This window comes from Triturus cristatus, chromosome 5_1 (genome assembly GCF_964204655.1).
Source record: "Triturus cristatus chromosome 5_1, aTriCri1.1, whole genome shotgun sequence".
NCBI lineage: Eukaryota > Metazoa > Chordata > Amphibia > Caudata > Salamandridae > Triturus > Triturus cristatus.
Window position 1 is genome coordinate 491,304,145 of NC_140587.1, and position 26,010 is coordinate 491,330,154.

At 46.1% G+C, this 26,010-nt stretch overlaps 1 protein-coding gene across 2 annotated transcripts in view; it reads right to left on the minus strand.

Annotated features, from left to right (window-relative positions):
• Positions 1-26,010, minus strand: part of LOC146831106 (carbonic anhydrase 2-like) — a 93,761-nt gene that overhangs the window by 63,776 nt on the left and 3,975 nt on the right. The window lies entirely within an intron of this gene.

Here is a 26,010-nt window from a genome sequence, read left to right on the forward strand (position 1 = left end):
CGCGGGTCGTCTTCCATGGTGATCTGTGCCTCTGCTCAGGCCTTGTACAGCTGCTTCTCATCTGACAAAGGGAGGGAATTAAAGACTGGGGCAGATTTCTACAGGAATCCAAATATGTTAATATTTTTGTTTATGGACAGGAACACTTTCCCATACATTTAATTTGGAAAAATGCAAATTTTTGTTTTATGGAAATTAACAACAGTGGTGGTTTGTAGATGCTGCATTTTAACAGGAACAGGCATTCTGCTACGCAGAGGTAAGTCCAGTGTGTGGGGGTATTGAGGATGTGAGGTCTGAGGCACACCACGACACAGACACCTCATCCACAGTAAAAGCAGCAGTCGAAGTGCATTAAAGAAAGTATGGGAACTGTGATGCTGTGCGCAAAGGGGGCGGGTTGAGGGAGCGTGGGGCAGTGTCAAAGGCATGGCTAAAAAAACAAACTATTCTTTACCTTAATTCGGTGTTTCAACTTCAGGCAACTACATATAAAGTGAGAAGCTTAAATGAAAAAATGAATGCAAGTTTAGTGAATCAGTGGGAAATTTACTACTGTACATTATGAAACCTCTATTAGTTAATGCACTGCAGAGGGCTTTGTCCAGGCCTGGGCGAGCTGGGGCCAGGCCCTGGGAGCCAATATTTAAAGGGGCTCACAGAGCTCTCTGCACTAAGGTCATGGGCACAGCGACATCCCTCTAGCATAACTACTGCAATTTAAAGTTTTTCTAATCATTTTTTTCATGTGTCACAATCTTTGCATCTAACCCCCTTTCCACCTCCTGCTAGGCCCTTCCGTCTACCTTTCACCCCCTGCTGCCATACGCCAACCCCCCCACCCCAATGAACAACGTGGCACCCGCGTGACGGAGCTGTGTAGACGCTTTAGGTGAGTTGGTGGAGGAGAAAGATGTTTGTAACCAGATCACTGCTTTTATGCAGCCAGTCAAGGACTGATCTGTGAAAGTGGCCCCCTGCTGCCTCATTTTATATCAACAGCAATGAGGACAGCAATTTCTTTCCACTCAGGGTGCACTCCAAGTGCTGGCTGTGCCTGTGACCAGAGAGTCACAGAACTGGATCCTGGTTGGTGCAGTGGAGAATAGTAACTTGTGTATGGTTAGTGCTATATGGTGTCAGAAAGCACTGTGAATATGCAAGTTATTATTTAAACTTGCATTACACACAGTATAAGACAGGTTGCTACAAAATGCGCAAAAAGGTTTAAGTTAAGAAACAGTGCTCCTAAATATAGATTTTAATAGTATAATATCCAGACTGTACCTAGTGCCATTTTTTTTTATAACTGTCCATCAAAAAGCACAGATGATAGGTCCTTTGTAATGTCACTCAAAAGAAATAAATATGTATCATCTGGAAGCTTCAAGGCATTTCATCAGTTAAAGCCAATACTAGCTTCCAAGCATCCTTTACATTTGCAGATTAACCAGTTGTACACATTTACATTTATTTCAGGGATGCAGGCACCCTGACGAGGCTTGTTTAGCTGGCTGGCCCTCCCTTGGTTTCACAGCACAGGAGACTTACACTTCAGTTGAATTATCTGTCCCGGCAAAGTTGTTCTTTCACAAAAAGCAGGGGAACTGGTTTTCCTAAATTAAAAATGTATGGGCACGTCGAGGCCCTCAGATCCTGCCCACTTCAACCATTAGGTAAAAGCTCATCAATAAACACAGGTAGCTTTCAGTGGCGGCCGGCGTGGCTCAAGAGTGGCAGGGCACGCAGGTCGTGCGGTGGGTTTCGCAGATTAAATTATTTTTTTAACGTACCTTTGCACCGGATCCCGCATCTCTGCTCCTGCAGTCCTCCCTCTCGGACGGTCTCAGCTCCTGCTCTCCTCCCTCTGGACGGAAGCACAGACAGGCCCCACTGACCAATCACAACGCCGCAATGCAGCGTTGTGATTGGTAGGCACCCAGGCTCCTCTGACCAATATGGTTATTTTTCCACTTTTTTTTTTATAGGAAAGACAGAATCTCCTCATGTTTCTATGCATTCTGAGCTACTATATTTTTTAAATCTGATATGCTAATCAGATTCTATTAGCTTTTTGCAAAAAACATCTGACTGCTTTTTAGTGTACTTCATTTTGCACTAGATGTTGTAATTTTTTCTTCACGTTCACAAACATCATATCTCTTTCAGAGCACCACACCAAGGGTATACGTGGTTGGTGGGAAGGGTTATGGTGGGACCGTGTATTATAATGAATACAGCCCCCTGCCTTGCATTATAAGGATATTGTAAATCACCCCGGAGTTCCATGACCTTATAAAGTAACCACTCTGTAGCTTGCAATACCCTTATAAAGTACCATGTATTATAAAGTACCCTTTGCCGTATACTATAAGGATATTGCATGTCCCTCTAGGGTTCCATGACCTTATTAAGTAACTTCTCTGTGGCTTGCAATACCCTTATAATGTACCATGTATTATAATGAATAAAGTACCCCCTGCTGTACATTATAAGGATATTGCATGTCACCCTGGAGTTCCATGACCTTATAAAGTAACTCCTCTGTGGCTTGCAATACCCTTATAATGTACCATGTATTATAATGAATAAAGCACCCCCTGCTGTACATTATAAGGATATTGCATGTCACCCTGGAGTTCCATGGCCTTATAAAGTAACTCCTCTGCGGCTTGCAATACCCTTATAATGTACCATGTATTATAATGAGTAAAGTACCCCCTGCCCTATATTATAAGGATACTGCATGTCACCCTGGAGTTCCAATACCTTATAAGTAACTCCTCTGTGACTTGAAATACCCTTATAATGCACTGTAGTGGGTACTTTATCCCATATGTAACTGAATGATGAAAACTTGAAAGTACAGGCATGAATGTTTTCATATTTGACCAGAAGCTATTAATATGGCTTCTTTTTGATCAGAGATCCGACTTAATAGTCGGATCTCTGATCAAAATGAAGCACGCTAGTCACAGGCCAGCCTGAAAGGAAGGTTCACAGTGGTTTGGTACCTGGGAGCTAAGAGTTGAAAATTATCCAGTTACGAAGGTATGTTGAGCAACGTAGAAAATACTTCACTAGGCCAGAGTTCAGTAAAACCGTGATATACAAAACAGTAGGCTCAGTGAGTAGTAATACATGTAGGATACATTTTGCGAGTTACAATTTTTGCTGTGGCTGGATAATAGAGAAAAGGGATGTGCAAAAACCTTATTAGCGGAGCATAATCGTGTGAAAACCCCGATTACCAAAATACCTGTATTTTGGATCATTTTACTATTCCTTACGCGTGTTCAGTTTTTTTTACCCAGGAGAGCCTTTGTTTCAGCAGTCTCGCGGGAAATGTGAAACCGGATTTGTGTCATGGCTGCATGTTCTGTGCTAGCAACATTCACTGTTTGACTTGAGAAACTATATCGGCAATGCATTTAGCTAGTATCGTGAGTACCTTTCGAACGCGATGGCATACCTAGCTGACAATTGTCATGCAGATGCCCACCCAAACGTAATAGGCACCACAGCCTTAGTTTTCATGAGTATTAACTTATGTTTGGGGGAAAAATCTGAATTATGAACATTGCTTGGAGAACATCGACTGTACAACCAGTACATTCCCACATTACCAGGACACTGAATTTGTGGTTAAAGATTTTGTTTGAGGGAGAGACTGATTTTAACTCCTCCCATTACAGGTTTGTCGTTCTCCTCTTCACGTGTCCTTTGGGCATGTGCCCCAGGTGACGCTGCTTAAACAATTCAGCGTTGGTGCCGGATCTCGCGAGACCACAAACTTGCGTCAGCGATTCTTCGAAAGCTAATGAGTGAAGTAATATTTCCGCGAAAACTGCCACGACACGCTATTGGGAGTTCTCTTCATTACCGTGCAGCGAGTATTGTGTTGATTTTCACGGATGTTTTTACATTACACGGGTAATCAATATTTTCCCTGGGTGTTTTTAACATTATAATGATTTGTTTGGGCTTTATTGTATTTTGTGAGCACTCCGCACTAATAAACAATGTGTAAAGTGCGCATATTTTTCCTTTTAAAATATCAAGCATTTGCATCCAAATCCTCTTATGAATGGCATGGACGTCTATGAACATAGGCAGGCTACATGTGAAATAAGTCTGATGTAGGTAGTAGTGTGGCATTTTATGGCATGCTGCTGTATTTTATAGTCTACTCTTGGTGGTCTGGTGTGCTGTAATTCATTACGTTGTATTATGTTACTGTAGGAACTGGCACTTTCTGGGTGGTTGAGGTGATACCCCAGTAAGGCAGAACTTACCACGCCGTCGTGGGCAGGTGATTACACACACTGTATAACCCGCGCTCACCCTTGGGTAGCTTGGCACTGAGCAGTCAGGCTTACCATGGAGGCAATGTGTAAACCATTGGCACAGCACTCACTCACAATGAATACCTTGAGGGACACAAGAGACTTCACATTTGATGTGTATAAATATTTTTTTTTATTCAACACATACAATAATCAACACAGCATGAACATATTTTATTTCTGGGCATTAATCACATTTGGAATTATTACTAGCAGTACTAGGCCCAGTCGTGTTCAAATTACATCAGCAATATACTCACTAGCGAAAAATCCTAATATTCACCCCCCAGCACCCTTATGCAATTCTTATACTTTAATACCCCACAGTTCAAGGGGGCACCCCGGGTCACAACGATATCAGAAAAATGTACATACACCAAATTATACCACTTTTTATCAGCACCGCGGGCAAAGGCTGCGCGGGGAAATCCAGTGTCAAACGTTATGCTTATCTGGCAAGAAATCAACATATCAGGCAAACTGCCATCCAGTATCATGAATCAGGGGCGGTTCTCTACAGTCTCTCCCACACACACACACTCACTCCACACCACTGCGTGGTGGCAAGGATATCAGACAAGTTCATATGGAAGCACTTGCACATATATGCACTCAGCACCTGAATGCAGTGCAACTGGTACCCGGCAGGTCAATCGGTTACACTCTGCATACCCGTGACCCCAAGCCTCCCTCTGCCCTCCAACTCACCCCAACTATCCCCAGATTGGAGACACCCCTGTCCTCCCCCGGGGCACTAGGCGCATGTGTCTTTAATAGTCTTATGCAGGGTCCCAGGAAGCAGGCGGGGGTAGGCAGCAAGGTCAATTAGGAGGCAGTTGGCAAGTGGGGTTTGACAGCCACTCGAGAAGCCTACCCACAGGATGCGGAGCAGACACAGGCCAAGGGCAATAGATGGTTACACCCCCCTAAGGCTCTCCAGCACCAGCCAAGTTCTGTAAAGCACGGGGGTCACACAGTCGCTTGAACCTCTTCTGATAGTTCTCTGAGGCGTTCCTCCAGCTCCGTCACTCACTCTCACCACTCAGGCCCGAGCCGGCAAAACTACCTGGCATCACAGTGCCGTCTGGGAAGGCTGGGTGAGGAGAGGGCAGTTGGTCCATCATGCTGAGGGCCACGTAAGGGAACAGTAAATGAATGGAGAATGAAGCAGGGGAGCCGCTCAGAAGGAGGAGGCGCACTGTCAGGTACACATCAGAGTGGCAACCAAGGAATCCAGGCAAAACGTCGGGTGTGTGAAGATAAGGGTTGCACCACATCATTCTGGTCACTCACACGATCGAAGAGTTGCAAATTCCGTACCTCCCTGGAAATTAGGCACAACGTCCGAGGCACGTTGATACTGGTCGCACCAGACAGTTCCGATTACATACAAAGGCGCAAGCTCAACAATGCCTCACGAGGTAGAATGAAGCACTAATATGGTTATGCCCCCACTTCCGAGGGTTGCAAACTTTGAATCGGACACCTCATGCAATGAGTATGCAGTCAGCATGTTGCACGAGAGAGATGCGGCACAATCGACAAAGCGGGCCACAAGGGTTTCCGCAACTGATGAATCCGCTTACCTCCATCTAGTCAGTTAAGCGTGCCAAGGTCCCTACGATGCTGGGGTCACACGCCTTAGATGCAGGCAAGACTTCGGGGCTCCGCACCAGATGATCCAGTCTCCAGGGACAATTCTTAGTTCCACACCCACCCCGCGCTACCAGCTGGAATACAGCAGACAATGTAGGCACTTGCGGGGGGGGCCACCGCACTTCAGGTGTCACAGGTAGCCGGTGTGGATCCCTCTTAAGAGATCTTTGATGTTCATGAGACCGCTGAGAGAACAGAGGGTAAGCTTGACAAACCCTTGGAGAGCACACTTCAGGGTGGCACACAGCAGCAGGTAGTTGGCCCAAGCCAGTCACTCTGCAGGAAGGGCATCTGGTCCCTTTTTATTGGCAGTGATCCTCCTTGTGCACAACAGAGTCCTCTGGCAATGTGCACCAAGCAGTTTCCCCAAAAGTGTATTTCACCTCTTTGCTGCGGATGGCACCAGTAGTTATACTGGAGTGTGCCTCTGAAGTTGGGGGTGGTTCAAAGGGTCTCCCTCTGAACCACAGATGTCTCCCCTAAATATCCATCCTGTCTGCCATGAGGCCATGAAATGCAGATCTTAATATTTAGTGGGGCCACGATCTGGCTCCGGAGGCCAAGTGGAACAAGCCTCCTCCTACAATCGCTGCAGCCGGGCCTGCAAATCACAGAGTTCAGTCATTCCAATTCAATGCCCAGTGTTTTATAGCTGTCACTGGGGAATGCCCAGATGTATTCCCCCAACCTCCAGTTTAGACTGGAGCCAAGCACCAAGGCAACGAAAGAGTTCAGAGCATAGAAATGCCCTGTTTCTAGTAGTGGCATTTCTACGTGAATCATGACAAAGCTACCTTGACCACTGGCAAGGGGTTGTCACTGTGAATCCAATGATAGGAAATATCATGAGGCTGCTCCACTACCATCCACTATTGCAGTCTGAAGTAATTGCAACCATTTGCCAATGTTAGCCTATGGGAAGAGCAAACCTAATTGGTAGAGAGAACAAAAATGGTTATTCCTCACTACCTGGGCAAGGGACACATATGTGTACCTGCCCTGCCTTTCCCCTCTCACTCACTACACCCCTTAGGGTGCAACTTTGGGGTACTCTGTGGAAGTAAAAGGTCTTCTCAGGATGGCTAGTGACTCACACAGGTCAGTCTGAGTAAATGCACAATTGCGAGTATCTTTCTGCAATGGCAGGTTGCCATTTTCCTGCATTAACCATTTAGTGCTTGCAGCCTTTCTCTGGGTCTCATAACTGGGTGTAGTTGGCAGTTGGGTTTTGTGAGTTCCTACTAGACAGCCACATAAGAGAGGGCTTAGGTGTGCCCGGATGGGCCATCACTGGCAGGATGGGAGGGTAGGGCTGTGCACAGCCCTGCTTACACTTGAATAGTTGTGTTATGCCTCCACACAAACAGCTGCATACCCCAGGGACTTAGTCTGGAGCCAAGTTAGGGAATGCCGGAAACCTGAGCACTTCAAAGGGAAATCTCTAGAAGCTTCTCCCACTTCAGAGGAGGCAACTGGTATAAATACTAGACCTCAGAAAACATAATTTCAGTACACTTCCGGACCTTGTGGAGAATCTGCCGGGAAGAAGGGCTGCTGTGTTGCTGCAAGGGCTGACACTCTACTCGACTGCTGCCCAGATGGACTACTGTCTTGATGGACTACTGCCTAGCTGGATTGCTGCCCTGCTGCCCTCCTGCCTGAGTCAAAGGGATTGGACCTGCACCTGAACCCAGGCCTCCTCGAGTGACTCCAAGGACTAGTCTGCTCACCTCCTGCTCAGAGCAGGAGGGACATAACAGGCACACAACCACCTGAACCAGCACCCAGATACAGCTAGAGTTCCCCCTGACCACCAAGTGGTGTCCCTCAGGTCTTGGATCCTTGATGTGGTCTCAGAGGGGCTGAATCGCAGTTCGTGGACACTTTGTGACTGCCAACGGGCCCATTGGCTGTCACTCGCACAGCCTGCCTACGCAAAGTTCAAACAACATGGCTTTTCATACTACAGCATTGACTGCTTGCAGAGGGCGCTACCGCAAAGCTCCTCCGCCCACTTGCGATAATAGGATCTTTGCTCTACAGCAATAACGGTCCATAATGCTAGGCCTGCTCTTCACTCAACATCAGTGACCATCTGTGACACTTCTCTGCTCCTCCATGGCAAACAGGACTTTTTGCGCTGGGCTGCACTCCATCTCAGTAAGCCTACACTTGTGACTTTCTCGTGGCCTCACACGACCAGATAGCAATGAGTGACGCTTTGGGATTTTTGTCGCTATTTTCACTTAAATCTTTAAAATTGAATATCTCCGGTTCTACTGATTTTTCTCCCTTTGGTCCTGAATTATTTATTTATTAAATTATGCCTTGATTTTCTAACCTTTTGTTGGATTTTTCTTGTGTTGTATTTTCACCTTATTCCTGTTTGAAGTACTTCATAAATACTTTGCACATTGCTTCTAAGTTGTCTCACTACGCTGTGCCAAGCTACCAGAGGGTTGACCACAGGTTAATTTGGGGTTAACTTGTGCCTCACCCTTACAAAGATTGTGTTTGCTGCATGAGTAGGGTTTCACCTCCCACAGCCAGTAACCCAATTCCTGACATACATTCTATCTCAACTGCAAATAACCTGCATCGTCATGCTTCTCTAGGAGTGCCCTTTTATGCTTCCGGTGCCCAAGTGCAAGTCAAGCCAAACTAGAATGTGATGCCCTGATGTGCAGTACTTAATATGTAGAAGAAGTAAGTGTCAGCACCCGAAGCTTTTCTTAAGCCCTCCGCTGGCACTGCTGAGTGTTCGGATTGCCAAATACCAAAGCTGTCTAGTCTTGATTCTGCTCATGCCTCTCTGATTCACCGCTGTACTCTTTGAGCCTCTTTATTTCACTCTTGCAGGTTGTTTTACCTGTGCTTTCCTATTTTGTCACTATTTTCACATCTTTCTCTTCACCCATTACCCATTTTCTGTGTTTCTCTCTCTTGCTTTGAGTCAAGATCTGTTAAAAAAAAAAGTCCCACTGGCAAAAAAATGTGTGCCAGTGGGCCCCACCTGCTACCACTTGCTTAAATTAAGCACTGTTAATAGAGTACCCTCAGGAAATCAAAGACCTGAAAAATAGTTTTGTTAAGTGCCAGTTCTTGAAAAATTGCCATAATCGCTCAAAGCTGATTTCGATAAATTACCAGTATTGTAATTCTTAGACCATCCTCTGGCTGCTTTTTTCAGGAGCATTTCTGCATTGTCTGCATTCCCAGCTGAGAGCAAGCTCTGTGACACTACCAACGATAACTTAAATCTGCTAAAATCTCTATTGTGACAGCAACGTTTAGCAATGAAATAATTGACCAATGTTATTGAACTTTCAGGTGGATCATTGCAAGTGTCATAGTATCTGCTGAAGAAGAGACTGGTCCAATTAGGCACTGCTAGGCATGAGACATCCTCCAGCTGTACAGCTGCCATGTGTCCCTATCTTAGGAAATGTAGTGTAGACCTCCATAATTTTTCTTCAATTTACAGTGATTTATCACAATGATATCAGCAAACTGGGGCTCCAAATCACAATCCCCTCATAACCACTGTTCTGCAAACTGCACAGGCAGAGCAACAGGTGTGACACCAAGGCAAGTGTTGACCCTCTTTAGACAATTCATATCTACAGCTCGATTTCATGCCATAGCCAAATCTTACCTATAAATGTGTATTTATTTTACCTTCTCTATGAAGAAACCATCTATGGTACACCCCACCTTCTTTCAAGAAAAATACCATTGATTTGCTCTTCTCACAATTCCTAGGCATTTTATTTATTTACTTTATTTAAAGAGTTTTATATAGCGCTGGCAAGAACCTGGGGAATCAGAGTGCTTTACAGACAGAGATAAAGACCATGTTACGTACAATATACATATTCATTGTGGGTCAGGTAACAGTAGTTTGTGTGTGGGGAGAGGCTAAGGTATGAGAGCAAAAAGTTCAAAGGAGGAATTAGGCGTTGAAGTCTGAAGGGTTGAAGTGTTGGTTGAGGAGAAGATCTTTTAGCTGCGTTTTGAAGCCCACATAGGAGGGGTTCGTCCTTAAATGAACATGGAGGGAGTTTCATATCTTGAGTGTGTGAGGACTTTTTGTTTGTGTTTTTTGGGTGTAATGAGGAGCAGAGTGTTGGTGCATCTTAGGTTGTGGGACTGGACGGCCTTAGAGAGTTTGCATGCAAGGTAAGCTGGTTTCCCGATGTGGAGGACTTTGTGGGTGAAGCAGGTTGTTTTGAAACCGCAGCAGGTTTCAACCACAAGCCAATTAGAAATTTTTAGTGAGAGGTAGATGTGATCATGGCTTTTTGCTCTGGTGAACATCCTTGCTGCTGCACTAAGTGTGACTCTTAGGGGGGCTAGCTGCGAATTCGCCGAGCCAGTGAGAGTGACATTCCTGTAGTCCAATCTAGACAGCATCATCGCTTGGACGGCTTTCTTTAGATCATTTGAGGGGAGGAAGAGTTCAATTTTGTGTAGGAGTTTCAGGTTTAAAAATGATCCTTTAGCTGTATTCTTTGTGTTGGTTCATGTTCAGGCTTGGATCGAGGGAGATCCCCAAGGTGTTGATGTATTCGGAAAGTGTCAGTTTGCAGTTCAACGCATCAATGGAGTCTATACAGTCTTGGGCCTGGAAGGTGAGACCATTGTCGAATAGGAGAAGGATTTCCTTCTTGTCTTGGTTGCGTTTCAGGTGGTTAAGTGAGAACCAGGTTTGACCTTTTTGAGAGTGGAGTTTAGTCTTTTAAAGTTTTCTAGTGAGAATATTTCTGGGTAGATCTGGGTGTCATCCACATAAAGGTATTAGAGGATGTTAGCTTGTTTGAGAATGGTGGTGAGGGGTTTAATGTACACATTGAAAAGTGTAGGAGAGAGGATTGAGCCTTGGGGACACCCCTGGTTATGATGGGTGTGTCTGAGGTAGAGTTGTTGTTTTTTATTAGCTAAGAGTGGTTATGGAGATAGGAGGCAAACCGTTTCAGGACCAGGCTGTCTACTCTGAGCCAAATTTGGAGCTATTCTGTAAGCAGTTTGTGATCAACTGTGTCAAAGGCCACTGATAGATCTAAGAGGAGGCAGCATCTGTCAGAGTCCAGTGTATGTCATACGCTATGCTTAGTAGGGCGGTTTCCGCGCTACATCCTTTTCTAAAGCCTGATTGGAGTGAGTTGAGAAGATTATTGGCTTCAATGTGTTGGGTGAGTTGGGAGAGAACGCATTTTTCAAGTATTTTGGCCATGAAAGAGAGGTTGGAGATAGACCTGAATTTGTTTAGGTTTCTCGGTGTGAACTTGGTTTCTTCAGCAGGGGAGAGACTTGTCGTAGTTTGAGGCAGTCAAGCATCATCCCATTACTCAGATAGCTGTTTATTATTTTAGTTCATGGAGGAGTTAGGACGTGGTTGAGACTTTTGTCAAGGATGCCGGAAGAGGATATATGAGGTGGGAGGAGGGCTTGGTATTCGCAATCCTCTTTGAGAAGACCTCCTCCAATGACCTCCATCTCTTGTGTGTTGCAGGCGTCTTGGGATTGTGTCACATCCAGACCGCTCAAGTTGAGAGGCCATCACTTGGTGAGTTCAGAGAGGGTGCAGTGCGTTGGGTTACTTCCTTCTGGTAGGAGGGTTACCGGAGGATGGCCAGTGTCAGTTGGTCTAGGATGGATGATATTGTTGAGTTATAATGGGAAGTGAGGTCCTCTGTAGAAAGCTTGTCAGTTGGCGGGGGGAATAGGGAAATCATTCTTTCTTCTAGGGTCTCCAATGGAATCTGATTTATGTTGGTGGACCATTGTATGTTTTTCTGAGTGCGAGTGGGGGGCTTCCATTTTGTTGATGTGAAACAGAATGATGTGGTGGTCCTATCAGTTGACTGGAATGATGTTGTCGATATTTATTGCTTCCTTGTGTGCTATGATGGCGTCTAGGGTCACGCCTCAGGTTTGAGTTTGCCTTTTGCAGAGCTGGATGAGGTTTTTGCTGAGAAGGAGATTGTTTAAGGATAGTTTTTGAGTATTATTCTCATCATTTCAGTGTAGGTTGATGTCACCTAGAAATAGGTTGCTGTTGTCTGAGAGTAAGCTGTGCATAATCCGTTTCAATAGGTATTCTCTGAAGGAGTATGTGTTGCCTGATGGGTGATAGAGTAGGTGGCATTTCGCAGTTTTGTTGGTCTTCATTTTTAAGTTTACACTGATATGTTCAAATGTGGGGTAGGAATAGGTGTCTGTTTCTGTCATGTAGATATTTGTCTAGTGGATAATAACTATGCCACCCCCAGTGCAATTCTCCCTTTCTTTCATGATGATGGAGAAGAAAGGGGGGACTCGTAGTTCAAGGATAGGATAGGAGAGTCATTTAGCCATGTTTCGGTGACAAATGCGATGCCAATGCCATGGTTTATGATGGCTTCAGCTACATCTATTGCATGTTTAGTGGGTGATCTTCAGTTTATGAGCATGCAGTTGATGTTATTGCTGCTGTTTGGCTTCTGGGGAGGGCAGCCATGAGGATCATGATGTGGTTGGTTGGGGGGACTTGCCATTTTTGGAGGGTTGGTGTTTCTCCCGATTCCAGTAATCACAGAAATCTTGGTGTGTGGTTTGGCTGGTTATGGGTCAAGTCATTGGTATTGGCTTAGGCCATCGCTTCTCTCATAGAAATTCCAGGGGGCGATCTTTTCAGCCTTGGAGCTAGGCTGGCGAGAGGGGATGTGAGTCAGCAGTAAGGGTGGATCCGGGGTAACCATGGGGCTTGTCTAGCGTAATGGGAGGAGGGGAGGTGTGGGTTGTGGGCCAATTCAGGTTGGGATTTAAGTGTCATCAGGACATAAGTAATGCCCTGCATTATTTCGTTGAGTTGCTTTTCCATGAGAGTTGGCCTTACCTTCAAGTCAGAGTTAGAGGGGTGCGAATTTTCTTGTGCGGGGCATTTTAGATATGGAAAGAATAAGGTTTGTGAAGGTGTAGGTAAAGTAGTTCTGGGTTTCTATCCTGGAGTGGACAGTGGAGTTGAAGAGGTGGTTCATGGAGTATCTCTGAAGTTTAGCCTGAGACGAGTTGCAATGGATAAGGAGCAGTTTAGGATTACCAGGAGTAGGTGTCTCTGAGACTGAGGTCCATTGGGGGAGGATGGAAGAGGGGGGGGCAGTGGGGGATAGGTTTGGGGCGTTGTTGGAAGGGTTGCTGTTGGGTTTCGGATATAGGTTGTTGAAGTTCAGGGCTGGACTGATCTCTGTAATAAGCTTAGCTGCGTGGACTACCGCTAAGGGGTGAAAGGATGTGGTGTAATCGCGAGGGGGTGGAGACAGGTTCTTAAGGCATAGCTGGGTTGACTACCGCTTGGGGGTGAAGGGCTGTAGTGTAATCACGAAAGGAGGAGGTGGCCTGTTTTGTGGGGGCAGTGGGGTGGGTGGAGCATGTGATGGCTGAGGGGCTGGAATAGGGGGGGATAGCAGGAGTCTAAAGTTTTTCATCTTTTGTTATAATCTGGGGTGGAGGGTGGGTAGGGGGTGGTTGTGGTTGTGGTGGACGGCATTCCGTAGTGTCGAGAAGATGTAGTCGAAGGTACAAAGGTTGAAATCATTGTCTTGAATCATGATATTTCTGTTCCTGTAGATGGTTATAGTGGCCGTGCCCTTGAAAGTTGGGGAGTTGGCTATCGACAGTTTTCAGCCGTAAAGGATGTTAGCGGATTTTGTGATGTTAAGGAGGTTGGCTAAGGTTGTGTGCCATTGCGCAAGGAGGGATTTGGGGAAGATGAGATTGGTTTTCTTAAGTCCTTTGGAGGAGATTAAGTAGATATATACGTTCTTAGAGTTTCAAGGTGTAGTTTGATCAGACTGTGTTTGAGGTTTATGGTGGCAATTGCTGAGAGGTCTCGGGGTAAGTTATGGAAAAGGAGTTTGGTCCATGGGGTTTCAAGTTGCTGGGAAGTGTGGAGGTGGGGGATGCTGTGGAGGTGTGCATATTTGAATGCAGATTTCAGTAAAGATAGATGAGTCTTCAAGGTGCTGCAGCGTGTGGTTGATTTCAAGATGGGGAGCCGGCAGGTAAGTTACCTGACTGGTATTGATTGTGGAAAGGCGAGGGGGAAGAAGTAATAGGGTTAAAATAACTGCTTTACTGAGAGAATTAGTTGGTAGGAGGGCAAAATGCCCAGTCCAAGAGGGCCACTGTTTTTGAATTGTAATTTTCTTACTGAGATGCCCAGTCCAGGCTTATTGCCCTTTCTTACTGAAGTAGTTAAAGCCTAATCCAAGATGGCCACTGGTTTTGCAATTCTTCTTTGCCCACAACTAAGATGGCCGCTATTTAGGCTTTTGAAGTCCTTCTTCTCTGTTTGAGAAGAAGGGATCTCTTATGTTGTTGGAGATTCTTCAAATGAGCAATAGAAAATGGTCGAAAAGAGGGGTGGGGGATTGGGACCCTGGGGAATAGAGACGGGCACGTCTCTACAGCTGAGACCACAATCTCTGGGACCAAGTTTGAGGGTTTGGCAGTTCAGAGATCAAAGAAACGCGGAACAAGTTCCATCTCAATGCTCGGCTCTAAAATCACAAGTAAGTTGTCTCCCAGTACCAAAATCTCACCTGTGACTCACCCACCATCAATAGCTATGCAGCCGAGAAAGCAGACGGCTGCAGCGCAGTTTTGAGGCTCTCTGCTTTCATAAGTTGTTTCAATTTGCTATGTAGGGACCACAGTGCAACTCCAATTGACGTCACCAGAGGGTCCCTGCATTTCTTCTTCCTGTTTCCCCAAGGGGGTGGGGGACCTCCGAAAAGGAGGATGCCCATGGGCCTCGGGAAGCTCTCTGAGCATCCCCAACCAAAGCTGGGGATTTGAGAAATGGAGCCAGCTCCCGCCTGGGATTGCGGCTCAAATTTAGGAGAAATTAGTACAGGAACCTTAGGGCGACTCTGGTCGTGGTGACCAGCAGGTCCGTGCACTTCTTTTGTATTGCTGGCCACGCTCTCGGTCCAGATTGGGTTCCAGGAGGGTGGGGGCCAACAGTACAGGTGCTCAGAGAAGAGACAAATACAGCATTTCAATCACCTGGTAATGTGCATTGGGCTCTCTGGTCTTCGGTAGTGATCCGTGAGGGTCGCCTGCACTAATCTCAAAAAGGGCAGTGGGCAGCAAAAATACCCTTGCATCAAGCAAATGGTTTATGGGGGTCTCTGCTCAGTGTGATTCCCCCCGTTTTAAGTGCCTTTTCTTACTGAGTTTATATCTGCATGGATGGTTTAATAATGGCCGCGGCATAATAAAGAAAGTATTAACCTTCTCTCTGAGGTCCTGGTCTAATGTGCTTCATCAGGACAGGGCAGGACTGGCCATTTGGCCCGCAAGTAAAACTCCTGTAAGGTTTCTTTTAAGGGTAGATTCCTCGACGATTGATCATCTATCCAGCCTGGTAGGTGTGTATAATTTAACTCACTGAACCCTCCAGACTGTCAGGCTCACTCGTGCTACATTCAACTGGTCTTCTCGTGGGCTGGCATGAACACATTTTCCATGGCTACTTTTAGTTCCCAGTCCACCACCGCAAAGGACACGTCACACGCGTACATGGACCTAGGGATGTACTCATGCCGGAAAGCCTGCAGAATAGTAACACAGCACTTTACAAGCTTCCGCGACAGGGAACTGCGATCAACTGAGATAACCTCATTTCACGGTGATTGGGGCACCTGCTATATGCAATGCAACGATGTGTAAAGAGGCCATTAAAAACGGGGCTCTGTGCACACTTGCTGTTTCCCTGCGAGGCGTCACTTGTTGCACGTTGACTCTTCTAAGGCTGCAAGGATGCTCATAGCACGCAGAACCGTCTCTCTCTGCCAATGGCGGGTGTTTTATTGCTCTGTTTAACTTGTTATGCCTCACATTTTCAGCACGGCCTTGTTAAAAATCACACCGTGGATAACTTTAATGGTGTTTGCACATGTTCTTCTCACCCGTGTACAGGCTGTCAGTGGCCCTCCCCTTTCACTCCATACTATTGGTCATTACTTTCTCCTTATGAACGCTAACCACAGCTTAGTGCATGCGTCGCTTGTAGTGTTTTATTTATCGGATTGGCACGAACAGCAGTTGGTTTCTATGGGTTTTTTGATTTCCCAGAAAAAAAGAGAGTGCCTAAAATGTGTCGAATGTAAGCTAAAATCTAAAAATGGTGCCCAAATATCAAGGAACGGGTGAAATGGAATTGTTATGGCGTGGTGTTAGAGTTCAAAGTGAGAGGTCGATTTATCTATGTTTATTGTTTTCCAATTGATGCAGGCAGGCAACTAGAGCCAAATTTCGGGGGGGGCTGAAAAAGATTTCGGGGGGGGCTAAGTCTTCCAGCCATAGGCAGAATGGCTGTAAGAAGGGGTGAAGACACAACAAAAGCCTCATTAACGAGATAATGGTCTTTTAAAGACCCGTGAAGTACTCTGGTGCGGCTGCAATTAGACGGACGCCAGCCTGCGAGGCTGTCTCGGCCGGGCTGTCACACACGACGGGGGGGGGGCTGAAGCCCGGTGAGCCCAATGGGTGTTGCGCGCCTGAATTGATGTAATCCCTTTATTGTACACTGCACTTACCATGATAGTGAAAGTATGTTTTAATGACGTGCAAGATGTACTCATGGATTCCTTTTTAGGGCAGCACTTAGGACCTCTTTGTTCTCAAGTGTCTGCAGCTACAGTCTAATCATGCCACACAATTTACACATAGATATCATTTATGAGTGAGTGAATAGTGTACGCTTCAAGTACTTTCTGTCTACATGTTAGGACACCCATAAAACGTCCTACCAGGGCTGTTTGCGAAAGTAGCCCTTTATCGTCTTTTAAGGTTATGTGGTGCTACGCAGAGGCAGGGTATGCAGAGCTGGCACTAAGCTTTGCTTGTGCCAAGGATTGTAGCTCCCCACCTGTTCCACTTTAGCTCCTCAGCTGCAACACATGTCAAGTAAATGTGTACACCTGTCTTTGGGAAATAGAAAAGATAAAACATACACTAAACCACTCAAATCTGATGTTAGAATTGATGCAACAGGAAGAAGATTATAAAGGGCAAATTAATCAAGCGCAAGTTTGAATCATCTTTGAGGACGAGTTTTTGCTAAAAATAATTTAGCGGGCTTTCCTGACACTTTGGGGGAAAAATGGCCACCATGAAGAGAGAATCAGAGACAGCCCTAGAGGGGATTTTGGGGACAATGTCAGTGAGAGTGGACAGAGTTCACTGCGGATATCTACAGATGTCTAATGGACAATGGATCAATTACATCCTTTCATGTTCCAATATACTGGTCAGTGATGGGCGTGAGCACATTTTTCTGCAGATCCGCACCTATCGGACTTGGAAGAGGTCAACTACATCGCAAGGGGCCGACAGACAGCTTCAAACATCTCCAGGTCAAGGCTAGTGGAAAAGAGGCAAGTGAGTACATTTAGGCTTATTTCTTTAGACATTGCTTGCCAGGAAGAGCTAAGAGCCTAGCAAGCAATATCATTTCTTCAAGACAAGGAGGGCTTCAAGTGTCAGTACCCTGGGGAACAGAGCCAGGCTGTTAGGCATGCTGAGCACAGGAAGCAGCTCACAGAAGGGCCAGTGGGAGAGGAGAAGCTTGGCAGAGAAACAACCAGACCAGTGTGCCAACCACAAGACTCTGTCTTTCTCTTTAAACACACTCCCCGACCCCTGCCCTCTCTCACCACTGTACGTGTCCTTTCATTATGCACCCCTTTTCAAGTCTTCTATTAATTCCACCCGGTAACAAGAGGGGCTGTGTGATGTTCGATGCAGGAATGATGACACTTTTTTAATAAGAATGCGGAGTGTACAAAGACAGGGTGATATTAACAATATCGGGGAGAGGATGTGGTCCGTGGACTAGACTGCCGACTTTGGTTCTGGAAACCAGGGTTCGAGCCTCGGGGTCGCGTCCACATCCTGTGATTCTGGGCAAATCACTTAATCTCCCCGTGCCTGAATGTGTAACGTAACCGGTGCTCATGTAAAGCGCTCCAATACCTTCGGGTTGAGTACGCGCTATATAAAATCTGCACACACAAAAAAAACAATAGACGGAGTTGTACCTCAGGGGAATAGAGATGTGTGGGGCTTCGGGCATGTAGAGACAGCACAGGCTGCCAGAAAGCCTTCGTTTGTCTTGGCGCTGTCAACTTTAGTAAAGCAATCAAAACCAGCCCCAAGATGCTGCCAAACTACCAAATGCTCATCATCAATGTACTATGGAGCTGCCCCATTAACTAGCACCGAGCTGAGTCAGAGAAGCAAGTGGCGCCCTCTGGGGGCCACTGAACAGTCACCTAATCCCCCAAGGTGACAAGGTCACATAGAGCAAATGGATTGCATGTCACTCTTGGAGTGCACCCATCATCAGACCGGCCAACCATGCGTGGAAAATCCACAAATGAGTCTCTTTGAGCTGCTAGAGGCAGCATTTCCACTACCGTAGTATGCTGTATTCATTTTCTTCCATACTGATTCGAATGTCTTTTTTGTATGCTTGCACCTTGTTCACAAAGCGCAAAACGAAAGAATGTGATAAGACACATTTTAAACAACTTGTGAAAATTGGAGGCATTTCATCTATAGACGTGCTGGTATGCATACCATAGACAGCTTTTTTCAACAGGCGCATTGTTAAAAAAGCTCGCCCACTTCAAGCCAGTGTGTCCATCCAATAGTTCCAAAGATAGAGTATACCAATATGTATACTTTATTTCAGCCATTCGACCATAAAAGATAGAGGTTTACATTTGCGACAGGTCCTTTGCCAATCAAACGCTAATAATGAGTATTAACACATGCAAAGAGCATTTCCTCCCATTGTGCGTGCATTACACCCATTCAACAAGTCTGGGATCTCTACTGCCAGCAACAATAAGCACTGGCAAAGCCAATAGGTTACACCGTTTGGACCTCTTGGCTTTGCCCGGGCTTTTTGCTAATGCTGTGCAGCATTAGCAAGAAATAAAAAGAGCATGATGACGTGTCCACACTATTGTGCATATATGTGTCAAGATGCAACAGTGACCCAGCATAATCACATATGCATGTATAAATCACCAGGCATGCGAACACATATGGCATGACACTGGAAGACAATTTATATAGTTTTTTCTTTAGCTGTTTCAATATTGTGAACGCCACTTCAAGTGGGAAATATAAAAAAAATGAATTTAAACATGCCTGAAAGTGAGTTGTAAAAACAGAGCAGCCTTACGGATAGTGGCAACTGCCAGCCAAAGCAAATAAAATGAAGAAAAAAAACTTTGATTTTTAAAAGACCTGTGATGGGGTGGGATGAGCGACAGAGGAGCAGATGGGGGTAGAGAGTGAGGTAAAAGGGAACTGGGGTTTATGGAGAGTAGGCAGAGCAGAAATGGAGAAGAAATACATTTTTAAAAATGAGTTGGGGACGCAATGGACCAGCTGGGAAGAGAGAGAAAGGTGAAGCTTAGGGGGGAAATTTTAGGGAGGAAGTAGCACACAAGGGAGAGACCAGGAAAACACATGCACTCCCATGGAGCACTGAAAGAAAAATAAAAAGTAATAAAGTAAATGTGATCAGAGGAAGGATACAGGCCATCCACATAAAAGGATGGGTAAGAAGCAACACTCAGGGAGCGAGATAAACAAGAGTAGAGGAAGAAATGTAATTTAATTAAAAGCAAGTATATGAGAGTGGCAAGAAACCAACCAAAGGTAAGCAATGGGCGGGCCCACATTGCACAGTAAGTTTTGGTATGGCCCACAAGAGGTCTTTTGACAACAAACAGCTAAAAGCTGTCAGTAGGAGAAACCTATAAATGAGCAAGTGAGATTAGCATTTAGCTGTAGAAAGGCATTAGTGCAACAAGCGCTGGCAATGCTAATAGGTCTTGCCTTTATAATGAGAGTGTCAGGCTATTTGATTTGCAAATGTTTGTTGGTAAAGCACTGCTTAAGAGAGGCAAAATAAACCTTGGATTCAATATTTATAAAGGATCTGCTTTATTTTTTAAATACTTTCACTAATGAAACTCTGAGCATAATTTAAAAAGAAAAAGGAAGTATCAGAATGTAAAGGAAAACATTTGCCAAGGCTTAATTTGCTTTCCACAAGACTCAGAACTGAAACATGCTTCAGCCATTTAGTCCTCTGCAGTAGTCCAGGTATCAGATGCATCAGCCTCCACGAGAAGAGACAGTTCCTTTTTCAGTCATGGTAGGTAAAACTTCTTCCTCGAATGCCAGCTGACTGAGGGGAGAATGTCTGCATTGTCAGCATTCCGTCCATCATTTGTTTGTTGTAACGCTTTTCGCCCTCAGTGGGATGGGTATTCCCAGACGTGGGACCCGTGCTCACTACGCCACTGGAGTCAAGCTATCCTGGCTGATGACGACTGATAGCCAGAAACCGGTCCTAGGATGCTTGATTCCGGTCCAGGGAAGACATGGCTTGGCAGTTCGGGCTGGACTGTTCCCATGAGGCACAGGGTCAAGACTGATTTGCATATGGCCATGTCTGAACTGGGGTGGCGTAGTGGGCAAAAGAACGATGGATTTAACCCAGATCTCTTGACTGGGAGAGAATGGCTGCATTGTCAGCATTCCGTCCATCATTTGTTTGTTGTAACGCTTTTCGCCCTAAGTGGGATGGGTATTCCCAGACGTGGGACCTGTGCTCACTACGCCACTGGAGTCAAGCTATCCTGGCTGATGACGGCTGATAGCCAGAAACCGGTCCTAGGATGCTTGATCCCGGTCCAGGGAAGACATGGCTTGGGAGTTCGGGCTGGACTGGTCCCATGAGGCACAGGGTCAAGACTGATTTGCATATGGCCATGTCTAAACTGGGTTGGCGTAGTGGGCAAAAGAACGATGGATTTAACCCAGATCTCTTGACTGGGGGAGAATGTCTGCATTGTCAGCATTCCGTCCATCATTTGTTTGTTGTAACGCTTTTCGCCCTAAGTGGGATGGGTATTCCCAGACGTGGAACCCGTGCTCACTACGCCACTGGAGTCAAGCTATCCTGGCTGATAACGGCTGATAGCCAGAAACCGGTCCTAGGATGCTTGATTCCGGTCCAGGGAAGACATGGCTTGGCAGTTCGGGCTGGACTGTTCCCATGAGGCACAGGGTCAAGACTGATTTGCATATGGCCATGTCTGAACTGGGGTGGCGTAGTGGGCAAAAGAACGATGGATTTAACCCAGATCTCTTGACTGGGGGAGAATGTCTGCATTGTCAGCATTCCGTCCATCATTTGTTTGTTGTAACGCTTTTCGCCCTAAGTGGGATGGGTATTCCCAGACGTGGGACCCGTGCTCACTACGCCACTGGAGTCAAGCTATCCTGGCTGATGACGGCTGATAGCCAGAAACCGGTCCTAGGATGCTTGATTCCGGTCCAGGGAAGACATGGCTTGGCAGTTCGGGCTGGACTGTTCCCATGAGGCACAGGGTCAAGACTGATTTGCATATGGCCATGTCTGAACTGGGGTGGCGTAGTGGGCAAAATAACGATGGATTTAACCCAGATCTCTTGACTGGGGGAGAATGTCTGCATTGTCAGCATTCCGTCCATCATTTGTTTGTTGTAACGCTTTTCGCCCTAAGTGGGATGGGTATTCCCAGAAGTGGGACCCGTGCTCACTACGCCACTGGAGTCAAGCTATCCTGGCTGATGACGGCTGATAGCCAGAAACCGGTCCTAGGATGCTTGATTCCGGTCCAGGGAAGACATGGCTTGGCAGTTCGGGCTGGACTGTTCCCATGAGGCACAGGGTCAAGACTGATTTGCATATGGCCATGTCTGAACTGGGGTGGCGTAGTGGGCAAAAGAACGATGGATTTAACCCAGATCTCTTGACTGGGGGAGAATGTCTGCATTGTCAGCATTCCGTCCATCATTTGTTTGTTGTAACGCTTTTCGCCCTAAGTGGGATGGGTATTCCCAGACGTGGGACCCGTGCTCACTACGCCACTGGAGTCAAGCTATCCTGGCTGATGACGGCTGATAGCCAGAAACCGGTCCTAGGATGCTTGATTCCGGTCCAGGGAAGACATGGCTTGGCAGTTCGGGCTGGACTGTTCCCATGAGGCACAGGGTCAAGACTGATTTGCATATGGCCATGTCTGAACTGGGGTGGCGTAGTGGGCAAAAGAACGATGGATTTAACCCAGATCTCTTGACTGGGGGAGAATGTCTGCATTGTCAGCATTCCGTCCATCATTTGTTTGTTGTAATGCTTTTCGCCCTAAGTGGGATGGGTATTCCCAGACGTGGGACCCGTGCTCACTACGCCACTGGAGTCAAGCTATCCTGGCTGATGACGGATGATAGCCAGAAACCGGTCCTAGGATGCTTGATTCCGGTCCAGGGAAGACATGGCTTGGCAGTTCGGGCTGGACTGTTCCCATGAGGCACAGGGTCAAGACTGATTTGCATATGGCCATGTCTGAACTGGGGTGGCGTAGTGGGCAAAAGAACGATGGATTTAACCCAGATCTCTTGACTGGGGGAGAATGTCTGCATTGTCAGCATTCCGTCCATCATTTGTTTGTTGTAACGCTTTTCGCCCTAAGTGGGATGGGTATTCCCAGACGTGGGACCTGTGCTCACTACGCCACTGGAGTCAAGCTATCCTGGCTGATGAGGGCTGATAGCCAGAAACCGGTCCTAGGATGCTTGATTCCGGTCCAGGGAAGACATGGCTTGGCAGTTCGGGCTGGACTGTTCCCATGAGGCACAGGGTCAAGACTGATTTGCATATGGCCATGTCTGAACTGGGGAGGCGTAGTGGGCAAAAGAACGATGGATTTAACCCAGATCTCTTGACTGGGGGAGAATGTCTGCATTGTCAGCATTCCGTCCATCATTTGTTTGTTGTAACGCTGAGTGCAGAACCAGCCTGTCTCCCAGCTCCATAAATATGCAATATGAGGAAAACAGAATAGATAATATATACAACCCCTACAGTTTTCTCTTCACTCATATCCTGACAAAATATAGCAGACAGGCTGGGGAGGCGGGGAGCAACACTGAGAGGATGGGACGGTTTGGGGGGGGAAGGATGGGCAGCACTCCACGAGGGAGAGAGCCAGGACACATTTGCACTTTCACGGAGAGCTGAATGAAAAAGAAACACATGAATCCCTGAAAGTGAGCAGTGGGAGGATACAAGTCATTCAGTCAAGAGGACGTTAAAGAGGCAGTGCTCCAGAAGAGGGGCCAATACAAACGCATAAGTAAAGCACTGAGTAAAAATAACCATATGATAGTGAGAAGAAAGCCAACCAATGGTAAGCAATGGGCAGGCTCCAAAACCACAATACGGTCATGGTACGGTCCACAAGAGGCTTTCCCTTATAGACAGCAAAACCTGTATGGTAGTCAAGACCCAAAAATAGGTGCAAACACCGTTTGTGCCCTTCTTGCTTCTTTCGGCCCAAGAGGCTGACTGACAAAACAAACTAATACAACTAATGTTTCTCCCACTGAAGGAGGAAATTATGAGAGCAAGAAAGAAAGAGCAAGAGTACGTGTGTGTGTGTGTGTGTGTGTGTGTGTGCACACATGCTTGAGTGTGTGTGAAAGGGCCTGCCTTACAAGAATGTGAGGGGGCCTGTATGAGTGTCTATGTGTATTACTGCATGTGTGTCTTTAAGTGGACTGCAAATGAGTATGTATGTGAGGTGCCCTTGTGAGATTGTGTGTGTGTCTGTGCTGCTCATCCCTTATGAGGGTCAATGTGCATGAGGGCATGCAGTCTCAAGCGTGTGTGTGTGTACATGTGTGTGAGAGAGAGTGTGGGTACTGTGTATATGTGTCATGAGTGCCAATTAGGAATATGTGGGAGACACTACTTAGTGTGCATACATGCTCCTGTGTGTGCACAATTGCGTGTGTCTGTGCGCAATAATGCATCGCTAGTAAAGAGAACACTAGTGCTTGATTTGTAAAATAATGAGTGCCAGGGCCCTTGCCAGGAGGCCACAGCAGCTTGAACCACCCATTGCCCCTCGCAGAGATGCCAATGAGCGTACCAACACAACTACTAACCATCACACCCCTACACGTGTGACAGTTCAGACTATTCCAGGCCCCTGAAGCTCAAAGAATGGTTTGGGCGGCAGGTAATAGTCATTTTTAATGTGTATTGAATTAGTAAACTATTGTTGTTGTGCTCATCTCTAAACTAGTCAAACAGCGCCACCATGTAGCAGAATGCCATAAGTGCGGGTGCCGAGCCCTGAAATCCACCGACTCAAATAAAGCATTGCAGAACACAGTTAACTTAGACACGATAAGAAACATTAGCATTCTCATCAAGAAACACGCGCGCTTTCCACCTTGAAGAAATTAATATTGAGAGTTCCCTTCGCACGGTTATGAAGAGCAATCAGACATAGAATTGGTTGGTCAATGCTGCCGGACATCTTCAGCTGAATAATGTATACACAGGGCCCTGTCTTTTTAGCACAGTGACAAAGTGAAATGAAATCCATCCCCAGGCTAGGCAGCGAGTGGCAGAGTCACTCGACAGTACTTAAGAGGCAGCAGGTGTTACCTGTCATTCATCAGATACAACGTCTCACGGAGGCCCCGCCCCTTGCCCACACACGTACGCATGGAGACGAGTTCATTAGGAATCCCGGGCTCGCCTCCTCCTCAGAACGCCGGCCCCTCCAGTAAGCCCTCGCGGCTGCTGTCGGGCACCACTCCTCCTCGCTCGCGCTTCCAAGCGGTGTGGTCTATTCACAAAGCGTTTCCGTGCTCTCTCTGCACCGGGGCAGGCACAGGTGACTCACAGTGGAACGGTGCGCCCGCTGCTTTCTATGTGCGTCTAGTGCACACTGCTTAAGGTTACAGAACGTAAGGAGTGAGCATTCCAAGGAAGGGGGGTTTGATCAGCGGCCAAGGGCATGCAAGGCAGGCGAGGCGAACCCTCGCGAAAGTACAACAGATTAGTAGCCCTGTCACGAACAACAGACCTCGTGCAACCATTGTCGTGTGCACTTCTGCACAGTTGCAGCCGCGTTGTCGTGCGCGCATTCATCCCCGTGCACACTTTGCGTTTATGCCAGATGTGCAAACTACATTTGGCATCTCTTGTTGCACGTTTTCAAAGTTCAAAGTTAAATTTGTTCTGTTAGATACTAAAAACCATAAGATTTACAATCAAAGAGTAAATAAATAGCAGTTACTTTCTAATTATTTTTTTTTAAATGCGCACTTTAACAAGTTGGTCCTTAATCAGAATATGGCAGAAAAACTGCTACACGCACGCACACACACACAGACGAGTTTTAATTTCTATGCGTTCCAGAGCACCTAACGTACGCCTTAGAGGAAAGGTCCTGTATTATATGAACATTGTGTATGTATGTTGTGCATGTGCAAACGACTATGCACGTCTTAGCAGTATATTTTGTGTCCTTCTATATCATGAAAACGCGTTTTGTCACAGTGTGCACATGTGGTAAAATGTGTTTATGATCGCTATACCACATTTAGTGGTACACCCATACGCATTATAGCAATATACATGTGCTAATATTTTTTGTGTATGTGCTTTTATATTTTGTACGAATGTGTAATCAAATTACATGGCACAGTTTACATAAAAAGGTACAGCGCAACAAAAAAAACACACTTTAAGCGCAGATTTCGGCAACAAAAAAGTGGTGAATTGCAAAAGCATCTTTGTACATGCACACCTTTCTATGATACGTTCGATACTGTAAAAATATAAGTAATGGTTGGAAATGCAATAAGGTTCCCCAACGCGCCATATCTGTAGAAGGTATGTGTGTGTGTACAGGAAGATATCAATAGACTTAAGCAATGCATCCATGGAATATAAAAAATGTAGAATTGGGTACTTATGCGTATATTTTCATTAGACATGAACCTTTCCTATATTATACACGCGTAAATCCTAGATTACTCGCTTGTATAGCTGCACATTGTGAATTGAATGCAGATGTGTAGCTTGTGTACT